The following is a 20,596-nucleotide window of genomic DNA, read 5'->3' on the forward strand; positions in this document are numbered from 1 at the left end:
TCTGTAAGGTCCATGCCCTCTACTTTATAAATGTAAAGACAGGAAAAGATGTGTATTCTTTTGGTCGTTTTGAAATGAAAGTGAATGTAAATAATAAATTCTTTTTGTTAAGAGTTAAATTCAAATGCTGTTGTTCCAAACTAACATGGTTGCAGGCTGTTAAGCTATTTATTTTTGCAGCTACTTGAGTAAAAGCTAAAGTAGAAAACATTTTTTACAGCAAATAATTGACATGTTGTTTTTCTGGTTTATAAATTGCTTAAGGGGGGCTTATGATTTTATTCATAGATTTATAAATTTGTTATAACTGTTTGGGTAATTCTGTGGCTAATCCTTGAGCTGTTAAATAGTTTATAAACAATTTAGGTTTTATTTTGAGAATTTTTGATTTGGAATTCAGAGGCTATCAGTAGCTGCCTCCCTGTGTTCTTGACTAGCTCTGGGTTTTTGCTTTTTCATGGTCTGTAGGACGGGTGTAGGAACCTTTAAAGCAATTGCACAAGTAAAGTAATAGAAGTGACTTTAGCTTGCTTGATTTAGCAACACAGTATCTTAGGTGTCTGGTATGACCATCCCACTCGGAATCTGGCTGTCTGGGAGTATTCTTGAACCTGGTCTGAACCAGTCCTGGACTGGGGTGAATTACCTCAGATATTGACTCAGGGATTTGCTCACCCAGGTCAGGAAAGAATAGAAACTGCTCTCCTGTTTAGCTGAGAATTACATTAGAGAGGTCTTCTGAAGAAGTGGATAATTTATTTTTCTGCATAGGCCCTGAATTAATTGCCAGATTAAACTGTTTCCCTGTGTCAGCATCCCTTGCTGTCCTGAGTTCTGCTTAATGGAGGCTTGAGCAGGTTCTGTGGAGCTGCAGCCCCATTAGCACAATCTGGAGGGGCCATGTAGGGTGCTCACAGATGTACAGTGACACACACATTTGTGTTTGATGAAATATGACCCAATAAATGGAGAGATTGCATTTATCACCTGTCTGAGGAGGCTGAGTAGGAAACAGGAGATGCTTAGGAAAGGGCTGTTCAGCATGATGTAGGTTGTATCTCATTTCGTTCCAGAAACTCCAACTCAGTCAATTCTGCTGCATTTAAGACGACTGTAATGAGGGATGTAATGTCTCTATGAATTACCTGAAAATCTTTTAAAAGCTCTGTCACTATTCTTTCCCTTGAGATTAAAGATGAATCTTGGGTGTTTGCCATCTAGGAATCTACCTAATTACCTGAGGTTATATATCGGTCAGTTAGAGATATTTTATGAAGGACAAGGGAGTTATTCTAGTGTTTATAAAGTCAGAAATTAGGCACATCATTTCCCTGCAGATTGGTTTGGGGAGACAAAGCTAGGAAATTCCTAACAGGAAGCTCCTATTTCATGAGAAGATCCATGTTCCATGTAGGTCACCACCTCCCTGTGGGGCTTGATTGCACAAGAACCTCAGGCTGAGCAGGAGACAAGGCTCAAAGGCTCAAAGGCTCTCTTGCTACATCCCATAAGGCTGGTGGCAGTTGGCAGCTCACAGATCCAGAGGTATTTCCCCTCATTATAAAGAAAAAAATTCCTTTTCTAGGACATTTCTAGACCCGAGTAAAAAGTGTAAGGATTCTATCAGCCCTTCCCAGAGCCAGCCTCATGCATTACTGCAGCAACTTTGCAGCTCCATTAGTTTCATCACTTTCCCTGCCTTTCCCAGGCTGCACTGAACTCTGCTCCCTCAGCAGCTCCCACTCCTTCAGGCCATTTTAACTAGCAAAATATAGTTGCTCATATGGAGCAAGTAGTTTTGTCATTCTTTGAAGATCTGTGCTCCTCATTTGACTCGTCTCATTGACATTTCCTCCCTGGCCAGTTCTGGGTTTTGTACAGAGCAGGCTGGAAGGAAAGGGTCTCGATTGTCCAAAAGCAAGGTGAGGGCTTGTGGCTTGTGTTTGCAGGCTTGGGGGGTTATTGCACCTACCCTCCTTACCTTCCTGTTGGAGATGGCTAAATGAGATGTATCCCCTTGTTAATTGCTGCAGTGTGTGATCAGGCCTCATTGATATGCTGGGCTTTACAATAGTTACAATTTTTCAAAGGCAATGGAATAGTTTATTGTGCTTTAATCTATCCTAAAAGAACACATCTAGAAAGTATTTTCAATTACTTTCAAGAAATATTATGACACTTTGTTGACAGGGTAACTCTGTCTAGGAGAAACACAAGAAAAACTGAAAAGACAGGGATTACTTGACTTTGAAAAAAGAGTAAATAACATACTTTGTCATGATTCCATAACACTTCATTGAGCTGAAACTAATGAATAAAAAGTTATTAAGGCTGTGGGTTTTAATGCCTTTTACATTATATCCTAGGACTATGAGTTCCAATAATGACGTTAATGCTAAGTAAGTCTTTTTATGTAGTGTGCACAGAAGTGCTTTATAAAACATTGGGAAAATAGACAGTTGTTGATGGTTTCTGCTAATACTTAATATCATGCTTCCCCAAGTAGTTTTCTCCTTAAAAGATAAGGAATTTTCTCCTTTTGCTAAAACACGGTTTATCAAGCCTTGGTTTTATTTTTAGCTTAGAGAAATCCATTTTTAAAGCATAGTTATTATCCAAAAACTTACCATCTTGACCTGGAGAGAGTATGTACAGCAAAAATTAATTGATTTTCAGATTGAGATGCCTGAACTATATTTCACACACATTATAAGATTCATTAACACATACCAGCAGAAAAAACTTGGCCTGGAAAATGCTGTGCTTATACATATAGAAATCCACATATGATATCCAACACAGAATTGGAGGAATTTCTTTGCAATAGTTAATTAAATTACTTGGGAGAAAACACAGACATTAATTTTAACATTTCATTTAGTACTTCCTTAGGCTTTCTATAGCTGGGTAAACCTGAACTGTGATTTGTGTTTGGATCAATGAAGTACTTCCATAAATAATAAACTTGTTTATTCTCAGTGGTAGTATCACTCTCCATCTCATGGTATTTAGGGTGAAATAGAGCCTTCGAGGTAATGATCATGCTTTTATTCCTACCACAGAAAATAACGACTCTTTTGGCTCTGGCCAGCCTGTAAACATCCTAGTGCATAGGAGTGGAGCAGAGAAATGTGTAAGACATCTTTACTGTTTATACGTAGTGATATTTACTATATGTGGTTGCCCAAACTAGCAGCATACAATTTGATCTAAGCATGGATATAAGTTCTCAGGCTTGGCCTCAAGAATAAAGAAAATGGCAAAACATAAACTCAAGGAAATGTTCACAGACTGAATATTCTGAAGTAGTTCCAACTTATTTCACTTCCAGTCTGACTTAAATCATCAGATTATCATTCTCTATCAGAATGGCAGTTTTGATTTTGGAGAACTGCTTGTTGCAGATGAGTTTTGTGAGAGAATGGCAATCACCACAAAAACATCAACACTTTCATGACGTGGTATCTAGAACACTGGAATTATTTGCAAACAAAGAAATTTTGAATACCGTTCTTGTGCAAGCACTGAGATCCATGTTAGCAGATCTAAACACAGGGGTTTGTTTGTGAATCTGATCAAGCCATGTACTGAGCTAGGACTGTATCAAAACAGTGAGTGAGGATATTTGATCCTGGCACAGGTCAAACGTATTGCATGTTTCTGTACCATCACTGGGCTTTGTGAAACACAATACAGAGTCTTATTCCTGAGCATTACCTCTCCCCAAATAGTGCCACTGCATTGTCACTGCACTCGTGGTCACTCTGGTAATTCTGGAGAAACACAGAAGGCAAACATGGTTTATGCCTTTCCTCAGTAGTGGAGTTGAGAGTAGAAGAAAAGAGGGTTCACTCTCTTGAACTGATGAATTTTATATCCAGTCCACAGAGAGAACAAATGTCCTCTTATATGGAATATTGCCAGTTTGAATCCTGATAAAAGGATTAGTATCTTTGGATCCGAGCCCTGAAAATGCCTGATTTAATACTACATCTTTTATATTTATCCTACCAGCCAAGGTTTTACCACTGGCACCATGTGTTTATATCCAGGGTTATCCAAAGGGACGCCCACGACTTGTGTAGGTCATGCTGTTGTAGTGATGTGTTCCCAGTGCCAAACTGGACAGCTTCTTCCCCTAAAACCTGTATCTGTCATCAGCTGGTATCAGATTCCCTCCAGTGTGTTTGGACTGTGCTTTAGGCTACATGTATTTTAAACAGCTATTGGTAATTCCAAGACCTACAATCTCCACTTCTACCAGGCTTTGATTCCAAGGCCACTGTGCTGTGGGAGCTGAAGCCGTATCCAGGAGCACTTGCATGGACAATGACCTCTGCAGGAACGTGCTGCCTTTTAAAAGGCCACATGGTTAATCTCTGACAAGTGTTATTTGTGAAAGGGAGAGCTCTGACTGTCACATCTTGGGGTCTGATCTTGATAGCTCCACTCTTCATTTCCAACCAAGGAGTTTCTGTTGTTTAGCCCTTTCTCAAGATATTAAAGTGGACTGGAAACAGGCTCAGGATGGGCACAGAGGAGTCTCTTCATGTATAGCTTTTCCTCACCTGCCACGATGAGGTGAAAGGTGCTGCTAGCAGCTCATCTCTGTGTTTTAGTCCCCCACAAATGACACCTGTAATGTTAGGCTGCTGGGAAAATATTACAACCAAAGTTCAGTCCCAAGAGCTGCCCCTTAGTTTATTAGATAAGCTGTGCTAAACTTGTTTTGGGGGAGGTTTTTGGGGTTTGCTCATTGTTTTTTGTGTACCTCCTCACTGACAGAGCATGAGATAAGAAAAAAAAAAGCCCTTGGCTTAGTTTAAGCACAGCTTAGCAAAGAGCCAAAACATCAGTGCATTATCAGCACCATTCTCATTTAGAATCCAAAACATAGCTTTGTAACAGGTACTGAGAAGAAATTAACTCTGTTCCACCTGGAACCACAGCAGTGTCACAGCAAAACAGATTTTGCATTGCTTCATTAGAAAGCATTGGACTATTCCCCATTAAAGGTACTGTACTAGGAATTTTACTGTTAACTGTGCATTGACACAGTACCTTGTGTGAGTGATCCAAATTTTAATGGTTTTATACTCTGTGTCAACATGATGTATCATAATTGCTTTTTTGGACAAGTTACAAGCTGAGCGTAAATATTTAGTATTAATGAATTCAGGTTTATTATGTGTAAGTGTATCTGCAGTGCAGCAAATATGCATCCATCCATGAAGAATCTTACTATGCTCAGGGCAGGACTTCTCCCTTTCTTCCTCATCTTCCTCTTCCTGTTTATCTGGCTTGTGGAAAACAAAATAACTTGTTTTTCTCCAGTCACTACTGATCCCCTCAGCCTTGGCACTTCACCGTGTTTACTGGACACACTCTTGCATCACTGTCTGCATGTCTTTTGTTATGAACAGATTGTCCAAATACTCAAATCTGTTCACAGGTTGCTGGCCAAGGGCTGTATCATATTGACAAGAGGCATTTTATTTTATCTTCTTTTTTTTTGTATTTATATTGTATTTTGCAGTCTTGCTTCTCCTGCTAGTATGCTGGGGAACTTTGGGCAGCAAGAACTGGGAAGGGAAATAATGAGATGGCAGCTATAGATAAGCCAAGAGCATATTTTGCTTTGTTTTCCAGGTCTGTGGCCTCACTGTAAACCCCTTTTATGCTCTCAGGCCAAAGACTTGGTCTTCTCCTGAGAAACTGCCATTGTCATTTATGTCAGAAGAGAGTGCATTGGAGGGGTCTTCATAGCATCAACAGCTCCTTCCTGGGTTGGTGTGTGGTGCCTCGTGGTGCCCCCCTCTCTGAGGGCTCTGAAGCTGTGTTCAGCCCAGTGCTTCTGTGTATTTCAGAGGTGAAACTCTAAGCACACAGAGAAAAGCATGAGCATGACAAAGGGTGGTTCTGGGTTTGAGATTGCAGCTTGGGAATCGTGGGATGTGAATTCAGGTTTTGGCTCAGCTGTGGGTTCTGCATCATCTGCCAGCTTTTGAAATGGGGCAATAGCAGCTGTCCAAGAGGAAATGATCAGGAGAGGCCAAGGTAGTGTGGGTCCCTGGGACTGTGTAACTGTACAACACAGCTGCCCATGGCTGGATCCATGTACCCAGTGGGGGTCCTCAAGTCCTTGCTCTCCACTTGTAGGCCTAGCTCTGCTTTGTCAAAACAAGCTTTGTAGGGTGGCTTCAGCTTTCCCCTGTGCACCTCATGCCCTCCTTTCCCCTGGTCCCTAGATTAAGAGCAAATGTTCTGAAATGTCAGAGGCAGCACACAGCTGCTGACAGAACATTTGCACAGAACCTCCCTCAGTGTCTAACGTTGGGTGCACAGGGTGACTGGTGGTTCTGCAGTAGCAGGGGACATGCAGAAAGGAGGAGAAAGAACTGTGAAAAGATGAAGCTAAAATCAAAGACTGAGAGAAATGAGAGAGAGAAGTGGAGGTTTCTCTCCAAGAACTCCTCATGAATCCTTAGGTTTCCTGCTGCCTTCCCACATTTTATAAATGGGCTGAACAGATGACAGTTTATATATATAAACCTAACGAGATGCTGCTAGTCTTCTGTGAAATTGGTTGGATACCTAGTGATAAGCTAATATTTAGTAGCAGTTTTCCCTCTCATGACAGTATGAGTCCTAAATATCCAGTTTTATTTGGTGTCTCTTGTAATAAGGCAGATGATATTCTCATTAAGGCATGACTGGGCTAGAGCCAGGCTCCCTCTGCTCAGGCTGCCTGCTCTGACAGGAGGCTTCTGGGCTGGTACAGCTCTTGTGGAGACCAGAGCTCCCGGGGGCTGGCTGTGATGGTGCTGCCTGCTGGATATGTGCACACTGCTCCTGCCTCAGGAAATGAGAAAAAATCAGTGCAGGGGGGACAGGAAAGAGGCTGCTGAGACCACCTTGTTCTGGCAGGAGTGGCTGGCAGTGGCTCAGTCTGCATCTCTCACTCCAGAGCCTCTTCTGGCCTGTGGCTTTAAAGTTTTCTAGGGTTCCGTGGTGGACTGTAATTGCGCTGTGTCTGAGCTGACCTGGCCTGTGGTTACTCATTTACATATATTCCACAGACTTGCCCAGAAAGTGGTAGGCATTTTCACAGAGCAGGATAACTACTTCTCTAATGCCAGCAATAAAATTGCCATTTGTATTAAAAGGCCCAGAGTGCTTAAAATTGAGTTGGAAGTAGTAGATGAGACATTGCTTAATTTTCTCTTGCACTTTCAATATCATAGTCAATTTTTGCTGCTGTTTTTAATAATTAATTGAAGCAAATGCACATGCTGTAAACCTTTTAGCTATGATTAAACTCTTGGAATTTTGTTTCTGTTTTCTTTTTCTTTAAATTAAGTCTTAGTAAATAAATTAATTTGAAATAAAGTGGAGACAAGTAATAAGGCCTGTTCTGAATAATTTGGAGGCCCAGATGTTACCTGATGGAAGACCTTTCCCGTATATTATAATTTACTTAAAATTTCTAATATTTTATAGACATACCTGCAGTGCAGTAAGAACTCTACAGCAGTCATTCTGTAGGGAACTCAGCCCTAAAATTACATATAAAAATTTTGTGCTGCTGGAGCTTGCTGTAGGTTCAACTCACTGACTCACTCAGTGGTTTTATTAGCAATTTGAACTAAAAAAGCCTGTTTGGAAATTTTCAGGCTGTTTTAGAGAATTCCAAGTTGTGTTTCTATTGTGAAAGTGTCATCAGAACAGGCTTGAATTGCTAATTGCCATATAACCCTCTGATATGTCTTAAAAAGAGATGCCTTACATTGTTTTGCCATTGACCTCTTAGTCACTTTAAGCCCCAGTGGAAGCACCTGTCTTTGAGGGTCTAGATTTACTTATTTTTTGTTTAGCTTTCGAAGTATAAAATTAAAACTTTATAGATGAATTTCTCTTTGCCTTAATACAACAAAACACAGTCTATCAAATACATCACTGCAAGCTCACCTTAATAATCTGAGCTTTTAGACTCACTCAGCCTGAAAGTAAATTGAAACGTACCAGAATTAGGTTCTTGCAAGAACATTTTCTACCACAGGAGTTCTAATGAGCAGGTAACAGACTGGGCAAAGACCTGAATAATAATAACACACATTAGGGATGGAAGCTAGCAAAATGACAGAAAGTGCAGCAAAACAAAAAGGAACAACCATGGCCATTATTTTCAAAGAATACCAACAGAATTATTGAACCACATATTGGGACATTGTGATTGGAAACAGCACTAGCTGAGATTGAAGCTTTCTTCATTGGATTGTGGGAGCAGTACCTGTGGGTATAACTGTCTCTAAAGGAAGTTTTGAGGATCTTGAATCTCAAGAACTTTGTTTTTTGAGTTATTTAGGCTCTGTTTTGACTCTCAATTACCTTGCACTTTGCAGTTATAAAGCAGGACAGAGACTTGTCTGGCTCACATCATTCCTGGCACACGAGGCACAGGGCACAGAGTGCTCCCCTCCAGGGACAGCTGTAGACATTTGTCCAGCCATTCATATTGACTGTAGTCACTGAGTGACCTGACTTGGGAGGAAAAAAGCTGACCTTTGTTTATTCCCATAAAATGCAGAGCAGTTTGTTTACACTCCTCTCTGGCTCTGTAGTCCTGACAAAGCACAGTGGGACAGATGTGACCCTTTTGACAAAGGGTGTGAGGAGACTGACTGTGGAAATGGGACAGAAGGGGCTGGGGAGTCCTGCTCAGGTTACTCAGTTTTGGAGTGGTTTCTTTCAAACTTAATACATAATGGTTTGAGTCTCTGGTTTCAAAAACAAAATGCAACCAATTTGCTTGGCTTAGATGTTTTTGTCCTCCTAGCATCTTTAGCAGTTGTTTGACTGTGCAATCAGACTCTTCCCAGCTGAAATATCTTCAGTTCATATTCTCACAACCAATGTAAATGTTTTGAGGAAGTAATATTGATGTCTTTTTAAAAGGGATCTTTAGCTTCTTTCGTTATATATCAGTATTAATACAGGAATCCAGCCTTTAATTTCCTGTCTGTATTCCTGTTTTGTGTAATAATTAAAAAAAATATTAATCTATGGACTTTCTTTTTTCTTTTCAGTTCATTAGCCAAATTTAATGTTTATCTCATGAGAGTGAAAAATGTTGGGAAATAGTTAATTTCCAGTTGTTATGCTACTTCTGGTAGAAATATATAACAGACTTAGGAAAGCATCTGGCTTTCCTTTTTCTGCTGTGTACTATTCAGTTCTGCTGAAAGTGAGGAATAAAATCAGTGCTGTTCATTTTCCTATAATTTGAAGCAATCCATTTTCTCCTAGCCTGAAATTCAGACTATTTCCCAATCTCACTGTGTTCAGAACATGAAGGAAACACTCATCTGTTCAGTCCTAAAAAAGAAAATTCAAATGTGGCTTTAACATGTCTCTTTGCTGATGTGGGCTTTCTCTGACACACCCTGATTGCCTGTCATACTCTTTAAATCACAGCTATAGATCTGCATGCTCCATACTACCCCTTCTAAAAAGGGATTTAATTGTTTCTGTATGCAGCTTGAAGGGCAGTAAACACAGATGAGTAAGTATATGCACAAATAACTCCAATGTATTATGAAATGTTATACTTTGTATTTATTTTTATCTGCATTTCAAGGATTATAGATGCTAGCATTGAGGAGACAACCCAATTTTGTCACTGTCACAGGAGGGAATATCTCCTTAGGAGATATTTCTTCCCTTGATACTATTCTTTTGTGAGCCTTCTTGAAGCTGTTCTGGACCTTGAATTAAATTTTACTTGAATCTTAATTTTACTGGATACACCTATGAAATATCCCTTTTTTATACCTGAGAGTGGATTAAAAGTGTCAGCTTGGATCATTCACAAACATCAGCTGTGGAACTCCATAGTTTTGACTTCCCAATTTTTTTCTAGTGGCCTACAACCTTAAATTTCATTTAGTTTTCCAGAATGCAGTAGCAAGACTATCAAAAAGCCTTAGCTCCCATTTTAAGTGTATTGTGGATATAAGGCAAAACTTGAAAATATGACAAGAGGTAACTGTTTAACTCAAAACCCACCATGATTTTACCCTTTACTTCCACAAAGTTTCTAGAAGGCACTTCAGTTTCTAGAAGGCTGCAATAATGTAATTGTGCTGCATCTGTCTTTTCTTACCTCTAATCACCTGCTTTTGCTGTAAAGCAGTGTATCCATTGGTTAAATAGCTAGGTGCTGCTAGCTCTTATTTAACAATTGTTATCTTCCACTTCTTACTGAGGTAAGAACGAAATAGATATTCTAGAGACCAGAAAAATGAGCTGGTCATCACCAGGAACATTAACATTTCTGTGTGCCATTCTAGGTAGGGTACAGAATCATTTCACATGCAAATTCACATTAGTGTGTGTGCAAAGTCCAGTAAGGTTCATCCTTCCTAGCACTGAGGACATGGTTTAGTGGTGAACGTGGTGGTAGTGCTGGGTTGATGGTTGGATTTGATGATCTTAAAAACCTTTTCCAACTTTAATGATTCAGTGATTCTATTCCTTAAAGCTCAGTAGCCCATCACTACATTTATTAAGTGGGTGAAAGTGCCTATTAAAACATATGTTGTCATGAACTCTCTGTAGGACTTGGAAGTCTACTGTTCCAGTCCTTTACATAATGACCCCAAATGTTTGAATTAAGGCTGTTTGGGTTTAAGATTTTTATCACGAGACCCTCTTGAAGGAAGTTTTTTGTCTTAGCATCTCAGACTTGAAACCTCTGGGGTAGCTGGTGCAGTAAGGACAGAGCAACAGGCTCCTGTGTCCTGTGTGGGCACTGGGCCACAGGGCAGGGAAAGGGGTCTCACATATTTTGGAGGAGAGAACAGTATTTTCTTGGGTTTAAAAATACATAAACAATTAAAAAGCATACCTGAATTGCCCTTCTGAGAGACAGAGACACCTCCTGTGTGCAGCCTGGTGTGCAGATAACTGGACTTGGAGCTTATACAGAAATTGTCTCTGAGCTTCTCCCCCTTTCTGTTGTTTGTAAGTAGGCTACTGCCTGCAGTGGAGCTTTGGGAGAGGGAAATCCAGTTCATATTATGTCAGGGTTATTGTTCCTAGATAGAAGACTTTTCAAAGGGGTTTAAGCAGCCTGGAAATATACATGCACAACTTATTACCAGCAGCTTTGCAGATTTTAACAATAATTCTTAGAGCAAAGGAAAGCAACAGCAAATTATTTTTGGTTTGTCATCTTCACGTGAAATTAGATCCAGACTTTGTGTGACCCTGGCAGCCACAGCTCACCACCTCAGTGCACACACAGCATCATTTCTTCAAGCTGAGACACTTCAAAGGTGACACTCAATAAATGACAGCTCTGAAGGGTTGCCTGAGGAATAAAGGGAATTTACATACTTTCAGTATGAACAGCACAGAGCTGATCACCTCCCATGCAGGGAAATAAACTAGTACATTCCCCACTTAATTTACCATTACATCATTAAATGCAGGTTACAAGGGTATTTGCTCTTTGTTTTAATGCTTTAGCTATCTAACAAATCCTCACACAGATTTTCACAGCTTGGAAAAGAAGCTGTTGCTTTAGCAAAATTCCATTTCATTGCAGCTTCATAGGTTGTAGTGATGACCCTTTGGGCAATGTAAGCACATGTCACTAAAGGAGCATTTAAGTACCATCTTCCTTCACTGTCAGAGTTTATTTGATATAGTTTTTGCTCAAAAATTTGGCAAAAAAGCTACTCTTGCAGGGGAAAAAAAAAAAGCACAACACAGCAGTGCCCAAAATTATCTGATCATCTCCATTTGCAAAAGTAATTCTGAGAGTGACGAAAATCAGCATGTGCTGATTTCTGTCAGCTTTGGAAGTTTACTGGCAGCTTTTATTGTAGCCAGTTGTCTCTGGTGTTAAATTCCTGTATATATAAAGACCTTTTAGTAGTCTGCTGGAGTTCCTGGGTCTGGCCCATTAGATCTGTGTGTGGATACAGAGGAGAAAAGAGTTTCTGTGCTTTGCATTTGGACAATTCACCTGGATTCCTAAAGGGAATGCATGGAGATGCAATGAATCTGCTGGAAGACCTCAGTGTGGAAAGGGTTTGGGGTTGTGCTGGGTACATGCATGAATGGGGAAAGATGTACATTTCCTGGCTGGCCTCTCCCAGTGTCCTGGCCCAAACCACTACGACCCGACCACCTTTATGCCCACTACACTTGCTTTTCACATGCTCTGATGTGCAATATTAAATTAACTGTGTTTCTGAAAATAAAATGTCCTTTTCCATTTATTTCTTTGAACAAATAAGTAGCTTCTGACAACCCTGGCTAAGAAACTGACATCCATCAAGACAAGGAAAGAGTTTCTTATATTATTATTTCTAAACTTAGATGTGAAGCACATTAATATTCTGTTGTGGCAATAATGATCACTTTGTTACACATAGAAAAGTGACATAAGCAGGGAGATCTTCACAAGCACTTTATATCTTAGTGAACAAACCTCTCCAGGCTCTGACAATAAGAACTGTTGATACTGATGTACAGGATTTCATGTAGCTTTATTTAGCAGATTGAGACTGTCCAAGGAGGAAGGAGGGAGGGACACCAATGTGCACATGTGTGGAGTGATTCCCTTTCCTGTTTCCTGGGTTTATTACACCAGTCAAAAACATTTCACTTAGTTTTTTGGGTCTGTTTCATTTTGCAAAGCAGAGATACTCACTGCTATTCACTTAATATACAGCATGGTGATTGACAAAAGAGCTGAAACCTTTCCTTCAGACATCAGAAGGAACAGAGAGATGGGGATACCTAATAGCACAAGGGCAGTAATTCTAGCACAAAGGTGATGGGCTTGGGCAGGGCTCTTGCAGGTAAAAAAGGATTTCTGGTGAAGACTTCTGTGGGTTCCAGAAGCTATGACAGCAAAGTGATGTATCCAGCAGAACATTTATGAAGTTAGGCTGGGTAAACTGCAGTAGCTTTTTGTTGTTGTTTCCTGAGCAAAGACCAGTCCAGCACCCAGAGTTCTTGTAAGTGGAGAAAATACCCAAATGAGCTTTGCACTGTTTGTAAAACTTGCACTGTGCATTCTCCTAAAATGAAAATTTTAATATAAAATGTATAGATTGAATTTGATTTAGTCCTACTTAAATTGCTAATGTGCAAATGTTTTTTAGTAACTACCAATTGACTCTGAATGTCAATGAAAACAGTGCCTAAAATTGTACCCAAGATATTTAGATAAATGCCTGATCAAAAGAATGTAAACTCCCAAATTTTGTCATGTGCTGAGATGTCTGGAAGCAAAATTACCCTACATGAATATGGCAGATCTGGAGTGGTGAGCTGCCACGAGATAGGCTGTTGCATAGAAATGTTCCTTCATTAGAACCTGCATCCCTGTCACATCCCTGCTGTAACTGTGCTACTGAGAGCCTCTCTCAGTATGCCAGGAAGTGCCTCTCCCCTTCTTACCTCCTCACAAGGCATTCAGAAAAGAAAATAAAGAGACAGTTCAGCTTGGGGAATGTATTTTGAACTGCAAATTTTGAATGACAATACTACCAGAAGAATAATGTGAATAACTAGATCTTCAAGTCACTAGCTGTGTAAAAGACAATCTGTATGTTTTGCTGTGGATCATGCTAAAGTGCAATTTGTCAGTGGTTTTCCTCCAAACTGAAATGCTGCTCTTGCTGTTCACTGCCACTCAGGATTGAAGAGTACTTTCAAAGTCCATTCTCTTTGAAACTGGATACCATAGGAAGCATTTATTTAAAACCATAATTTCTTTGTCAATCCAATTTGAGCTTGCATTTTTAAAGTAGTGTCATGTTTGCTTGAGGGACTAAGAAGAGCACCTGTACAATCAGTGTTTGAAATTAGCCTGAATTTGGAAAGGCTGGAGTGTAACATCTCAGCCCACACAGAGCATTTGGTTTACAGGTCTCTGTCTTAGAGTTTCAGCACATTTCATTAATTTCACATTTCATTAATTTAAGGTTTTAACTTTTCACAGCATCTGATCCTCAAAAAGGGTTTCTTACTCTGTACAGATTTCCTTTCCCATTGAAACTTTGAGTCAAAACTGAAGTAACATTTTCTTACAGAAATGCCCAAGAGTTATTTTGTATGTTAATTTATTCCCGTATCTCATTGAAATATTTACTTAGCCACAGTTGCTCAGGCAGAGTGGAATTTGAGCCATGTGGTTTTCCAGTGAATGTGATAAAAACACAGCCTTGGTCGAGCTCCACCTGTTTTTGACAGGATTCAAAACCCCACTCCATTAATGCGAACATGCATTTGCACTCAGCTTAAACATTGCATATGCTCCACGTCTAATTCTAGGTGACTCTGAACATATGAGCTTTCATTTGCTGGCTTTTAGCTGTGCATCCCCCAATGCAAAATTAAAAATAACTGTATCCATAGAACAGCAGAGCACTTTTCACTCCAGCCTCTAAGTGTTGTGTATTCCCACCCCACAGATGTCCCTGTGTGCGTCAGTGGCACCAGGCACAGGTGGGGCTGCAGCACTGGGGTCCCTTACCCCAGATACAGCAGGGAGAGCTGATCCTTCTGAGGAGAGCAGCACCAGGCCTCTGCATGTTCAGCCAATGCAGGCATCCTTAGTCCCTGCTTTAAGAGACAGTCTGCTATAAATAGGAGCAGTGCAGGGGAAAATAGAACTAGTACCTGCACTTCTGTTCAAACTCAGGAAATGATTTTGTTCTCTGTGGATCAGAAAGTTCCTTACTCCTCAGTTACTCCTTTCCAAGCTGTCTACTTTATGTCAGTTTTGTTAAAAAAATCCCAAAGCTCTTAATTTATCAGTGTTTCTCTTAAACTGTTTCAGATTTGTTTTTCTTTTCCTTTTTTTTTTTCCTTTTTCCCCATAACTCCAACTCTTGCTAGCATTTTCAACATTTTGTGTTATAAAAGTAGTTCACTGCAGAGCATACCAGATCATAATTTGAAATCAGATTTTCTGGCATCATATGGAAAACCTGCTGTGGACAGTCTTGGTTAATTTTGCTGTTTTTTCCATTGTGCACTGCAGAGGGATTACAGCTGTCTTTTGGTTGCTCCCCAGGGACTCAGTTAATCTCACAGTGCAGCCACAACATGTGGTGTGGCAGTTCAGTTTCTTCTGGAGAATCTTCTGTGAGTCCTGTTGGGGATGGCAGACTCTCAAGAGGAGCACAAAGGGCTTAAAGAAATAACCCTGAAAAGAAATAACCCTTTGAAATAAGTGTCCAAATGGGCAGTGGATACACATCTGCAAGTGGTATTGCTTACAAGAGATTCATGAGGCACAAGCAATTTCCACAAAGCTTCCTGGGTGTTCCAGTGCATAATGCAGGTGCTCAAAGTGGGATTGTCAGCCCATTGCATGTCTGCAGGATCAAACCCTGGGCCTGTGGGTTTGACAGGTGGGATAAAAGAAGGAATTTTATTTTGTAACACTAATGTATTCTGTATATCCTGAGAGGCCTGACTTCTTAAGCAGCACCTGATCTCCTACCTCAAAAGCAGAGGCATATAGCAGAGGTAAGAAGTTTGATGTGCATAGACATATTGGCTGCTCATTTCAGGCAGTCCTCCAGGTGCACAAAATGGTTCTAAATCTCACCTTTGTCATGATTCATTTAGGCTTTAGCCTATATCTAAAAGGATGGTAGTATTACCCTCTGAATCTTGATTTAAGATCATGGTGAGTCGTTTGGAATATTTCAGAAAAGTAATGCAGAAAAAAAAGTGTGTATGTTCTTTGGGAATAAGAAGGGGGATCTCTGAGGTGTTATTAAAAAAACAGAGATAAATTCATGTTTAATTTTTGTGATAAAAATGGTATAGGTTTGTGTAATATCATACCTACAGTGTCGTTCCTATATCCATGATTGTGATCCTGTCCTTATTTCTTCAGTGTTACGTTTCATGGTCTGTTGAAATCATGTTTAGGGGGATAAAAATAGTATATCTTCTGTTGTTTTGGCATCCAACCTCTAATTTACAAATATAATTTATGCTAATCTTGAAAGTGCTTCTCAGATACAAAGTAAAATGTGTCATCCTTAGTATATGTGTGTATAATTTATTCTGATGGGGAATAGACATTTCAAAGCCATTTCAGCCCTTCATATGCAGAACATTTGATATGAGCAGGGCAGCTGGATGTTCACTGCTGTAAGAGCAAGGAAATGGTTAAAACATCAGTAGCTACTCTCTTAACCCAGAAAACATAAATACACCATGGGATAAACTGCTGCCTGCACAGTGAAGCCAGCTTGCACAAAATCCTTGAGTTAGGTATTTTTATTCCCTTTGTTTTGCTGATGATTAGTCATTTCTACAGAAAATTCTTCCTACGTTATCAGTTAATTTTTAGTGACTTTTCTCCTGTCTCTGACTCAGATGGCTTCCCTGGTGGATCAGAAGCGTGTCATGGGGGGTTAGCTGCGCGTGGGCTTGCAGCTCCCCGGAGGGAAGGAGCCTGGTCATCCACGTGCTTCTCTTGCCCTGTAACTCATAGCTCTCCCCACTTGCACAGAGGAGCTGCAGAGACTCCCAGCTCAGTTTCTGCCAGCAAATGGACCAGTATCTCTGATGACTCTTCTTCAAGCACAAGAGGAGCAAGCAGCTGCTCTTGAAATTGTTTCTCTTGGCTACCTGGAATTTCAAAACTTAGAAGGATGGTGAACTTGTGTGGTCCCTGACTGGAATGTATCACAGCAAAGAAATTGTAAAATACCTTCAAAGATGCCACATCCCCAGCAGAGCACATCCCCCTTCCTCCTACTTTGGAGGTCAAATCTCATAATCAGGTGTAGCTTCCTTTTTGCACTTGTGTCTCTAAAGAAGAAAATCCCATGTAAAACAGCACAGGAAGAAAAACAGAAACCATGCAAAGATGAGAACTATGAAGTGGTTTTTGGTGCCTGAGGGATAAAAATAATCCAGTATAAATTTAAACTGATAGGGGAATTTTTGCGTGAAAAACAAGAACAAGAGTAGATAGATGGCTGGGAAGAAAATGCATCTCCAGGGTATTCTGACTTTATGGTCTCAGTCCAAGATTTTTACTTCTTACAGCTGCACTGAGGAATTTGATATTCCATTTTGTTTATAGTTAAACAGTGACACCAAGTAAAACAAAAGTTTTCATGCAACTAATAATTTGTTTCCCAGGAATTAATTTAGTTTCTGTCTGGACCAAGCAATGAAACTGCACACCAAATTAAAGTTGCTCTTTGCAGTATTAAATAGGAGCAATGCAAATTAAAAAGACCACACTGATTGATGCAGACAGTCTCTAAATTCTTTCTGTTTGTCATGTATTTTTTATCAATGTGATGAAAATTTATTTGTCTTAGCTTTATAACTTAACATCTTGAAAACACGTTCAAAGTCAACAGGAATGTTATGACTCACGGCAAAGCAAGGTGGGCACGATCTTCCCCATGCTGTTTGCATTGAGTACTTTCTGTGTTCATTTTTAATGTTTAGCCTTCTTCTGTAACTTTCACTCTTGTGATGTGTAATGAAATGAATAATATAAAAGACTTTCTCCTCTGTAGGTCTTCAAAGAGGTTGTTCCATTATTCTGTGCTGTAGTTACATCCATACTCCAGTATCTGCTGGGTAGAAAAGAGCAGGCAGAGCACCAGAAGTGAGCTGTGAAGTGTCAGCACTGCCACGACCACAGCCTGCATTCCAGCAGGCTGACACTGCTGTAGGAGCAGCACGGCCAATGTGGCTTAATGCTAGCCCAGTTCTGACCTCAAAAAACTCAGCTGACAGACAAAACCTGTATGGACACATAATGAGATGCACTGGATCCATCAGTCAGATCTCTTGTTCATACTTCAAAAATGAAAGCTGAAATCTGCTTTCAGTTACTGGTTTAAGACAGATCAACAGTTTTGGTATTTGTTGTAATGATTTAATTCCATCACTGTGTGGAGGAGGAGGGGGAAGGGATCTTGCTTCCCTTGCAGTGCCCCCAAGGAGAGAACGTAACCAGCGGCCTGCATTGGCCTGGCTAGCTGGGTTTGGAGAAGGCCTGCAACGTGGTTCTGAAAGGAGAGATGGTTTACAGCAATCTTCCTAAAGGTGTCTGACACCAGCCTTGGCACTGCTCTTTTCTGCAGCCATGGCAACATCAGTCACTAGAGCTGGGCAAACACTGAAGAGCGTTTTCGGCACAAAGTCAGCTTTGATGTGTTTAACGTGAGCAATAGTATTATTAATTTTGTTGTTATATAATCATGGCTCTTTTTGTAGACAAATGTCTTGCATTTTTAACAGTTACTTAATGCTGTACATAATTCTTTGTCAGAGAAGCATTTGATCCTGGCCAAGTTCAAATTGAAACTTCCCAGAGGAATAATCCAAATCTGCATTCCCATATATATAAATAAACTATGTCATACTTGCAGCAACTCACACATTACAGTTTTGAAATGAGATAGAGCTCATTATCAGTACAATGAGGAGCACAGAGTCTTACCTGTCAGAAATAATGGAGGGAGACCTACACAGTTGCTTTCACTCTCACTGTGTCTGTAGTCATTGCTGCACAGCAAGTTTTGTGTAAATCTTTGTCAGCGTGTTGTAGTGGGACACATGCTAGCCCCAGCCAATTCCAATGGCTGTGAGCAGGAGTAGTATATAAATAAATCCTTCACTCTGTCTGGGTTCAGGATGTAACAACACCGTGCATTGCACAAGCCCAAATGGACCTTCAGGATGCTGCTGCCTGAGAGCAGGAGATGTCACGTTTGAAATCTGCCATCCTGCTTTTGAACCTGTGCTCTGGGTGTGTTTCTGGAGTTGCTCCTTTCTCTTCACACACAGGGGGTTTTGGTCTGCATGGCTGAGCTGTGAACTCAGCACCCACCCACTGTGTGCTGTTCTGGTTGAATTGGTCAGGCTCAGCTGGGAAACACCCACTGCCCTGTACTGGAAATTGTCACCAGGGAAAGGAACAAGTCTAAGCCCTCTGTGATCCTGGTCAGGGACCAGCGCCAAGACCAAAGATTAGAGGTTAGCCTTCTTCAGCTTGTGGTTCACAGTGCTTAACCAGCAGCTGAGCCTTGGCTCCTACATTCAAAGACAAATGGATCCCCTTTTAAACGTGGCTGCAAATGGGAAAATGGTGCCCTGCTGTTTCTGTCTGGTAGCTGAGCAGAGGACGTAGGAAAGCAAAAGCAGATCTATCCCAGCTGCGATGCTGAACAGCAGCAGGTTCTGTTCCCATCTGTACCCACAACCTCTCTCTGACCTGGCATGGGGCTCTTTGTTCTGGAGGAAGCAGGTGAGGGTTTCATTTATGTTGAAATTCAGTAAAGAATTTAAAAATTAAGGGGGGAAAGAAGGAGAGGGAAGGATTTGATTTAATTGTTTAATGAGACAGTGTATTTAGACACCAGGCATAGATTTTGTAAGTTTTAATTTCTAGAATAAGGGATGCAGGAAAAAAAACCCCATGCTTCAATATAAATGCAGTTCTGTGTATTCTTAGGAAAAGTGTGGAATATATCACCTCAGAGAGATTTGTGCAAGTCCATCCAGAACAGAACCTGGCTTATAGTGGGTGGTTCAAACATCTTCATGCAGAAGTGAAGTAAATGCAGCAATTAAACAGTGTAAACTGTTAAGACTTGTAACATTGGAGACATGGCAAACTGAAATTGTCTTTGCTAAACCTGGTTATCCAATGGACTTAAGAAAGGAAGCAGACTCCCCACCTGCATTCTTCAGCATGTTTGGATAGTAATCTTCTTTAAATAATATGACAGGCTCTTTCTGTAGTCCAGTGTCAGAGGATTATATTATTTTCAGAACAATTTATGAAAGATTAGTAGAGGCATAGTTAATCATTCAAACTAGCTACAGGTTTTTCAGAAATATTCAAATTAATGAGTTCTACCTTTTGATCTTTCTGGCTGCAAATCCCTTTGGAATTGATGCCAATTAGGATTTAGTAACAACTTGGTTATGAACATGGACCAATGTGTGCATATGTGTGGCAGGTGTGTGTGCAAACATTTACAAATGTGGGTAGGTGTCAGTGACCCTGGAAAGTGGCACATGGTCAGTTAGACCTGTTCTGCTGTCAACCAGTTTTGAAAGTGGACATCACTTGGAGAGGAAATGGAATAAGAAAGCAGGGAGAGTAATAAACAAGCAAAGGTTCTGCTGTATCATGCACAAAGTTGTATATTGCTCATTGCCAGTCGGATGCTTTTAGGACAATTAGATACAGCTTGTGCTTTACCTGCAGTGAGGATGGGGACAGTATCAGGAAATGAGATGACCTTGCTTACTCTTCACACTTATGAGAAATGTTCCTGTCTCTCAAAAAAGGAAATGTGTTCCAGCACCAAATAAACTGCACCAGCCAAGGCAACATCAAGTAAAAAACTTTCATAGAAGCACTCCTTAGAGATTCACTCTGCGTGAAGGGGAAACAGGAGCTAATTAGAGCTTTCTGATACTTCACAGTTCTTGTACTGACATTTCTATGTGCCCACAGTGGTACCATTTCAAACCTCCTTGCAAAGAGGCCCACATTGACCTGTGTGTGTTG

The 20,596-nt window shown here is 40.4% G+C and overlaps 1 protein-coding gene across 1 annotated transcript in view; it reads left to right on the plus strand.

Moving 5' to 3' along the window:
• Nucleotides 1-20,596, plus strand: part of NYAP2 (neuronal tyrosine-phosphorylated phosphoinositide-3-kinase adaptor 2) — a 128,629-nt gene that overhangs the window by 33,245 nt on the left and 74,788 nt on the right. The window lies entirely within an intron of this gene.

Source organism: Prinia subflava, chromosome 11 (assembly GCF_021018805.1).
Source record: "Prinia subflava isolate CZ2003 ecotype Zambia chromosome 11, Cam_Psub_1.2, whole genome shotgun sequence".
NCBI classification, from domain to species: domain Eukaryota; kingdom Metazoa; phylum Chordata; class Aves; order Passeriformes; family Cisticolidae; genus Prinia; species Prinia subflava.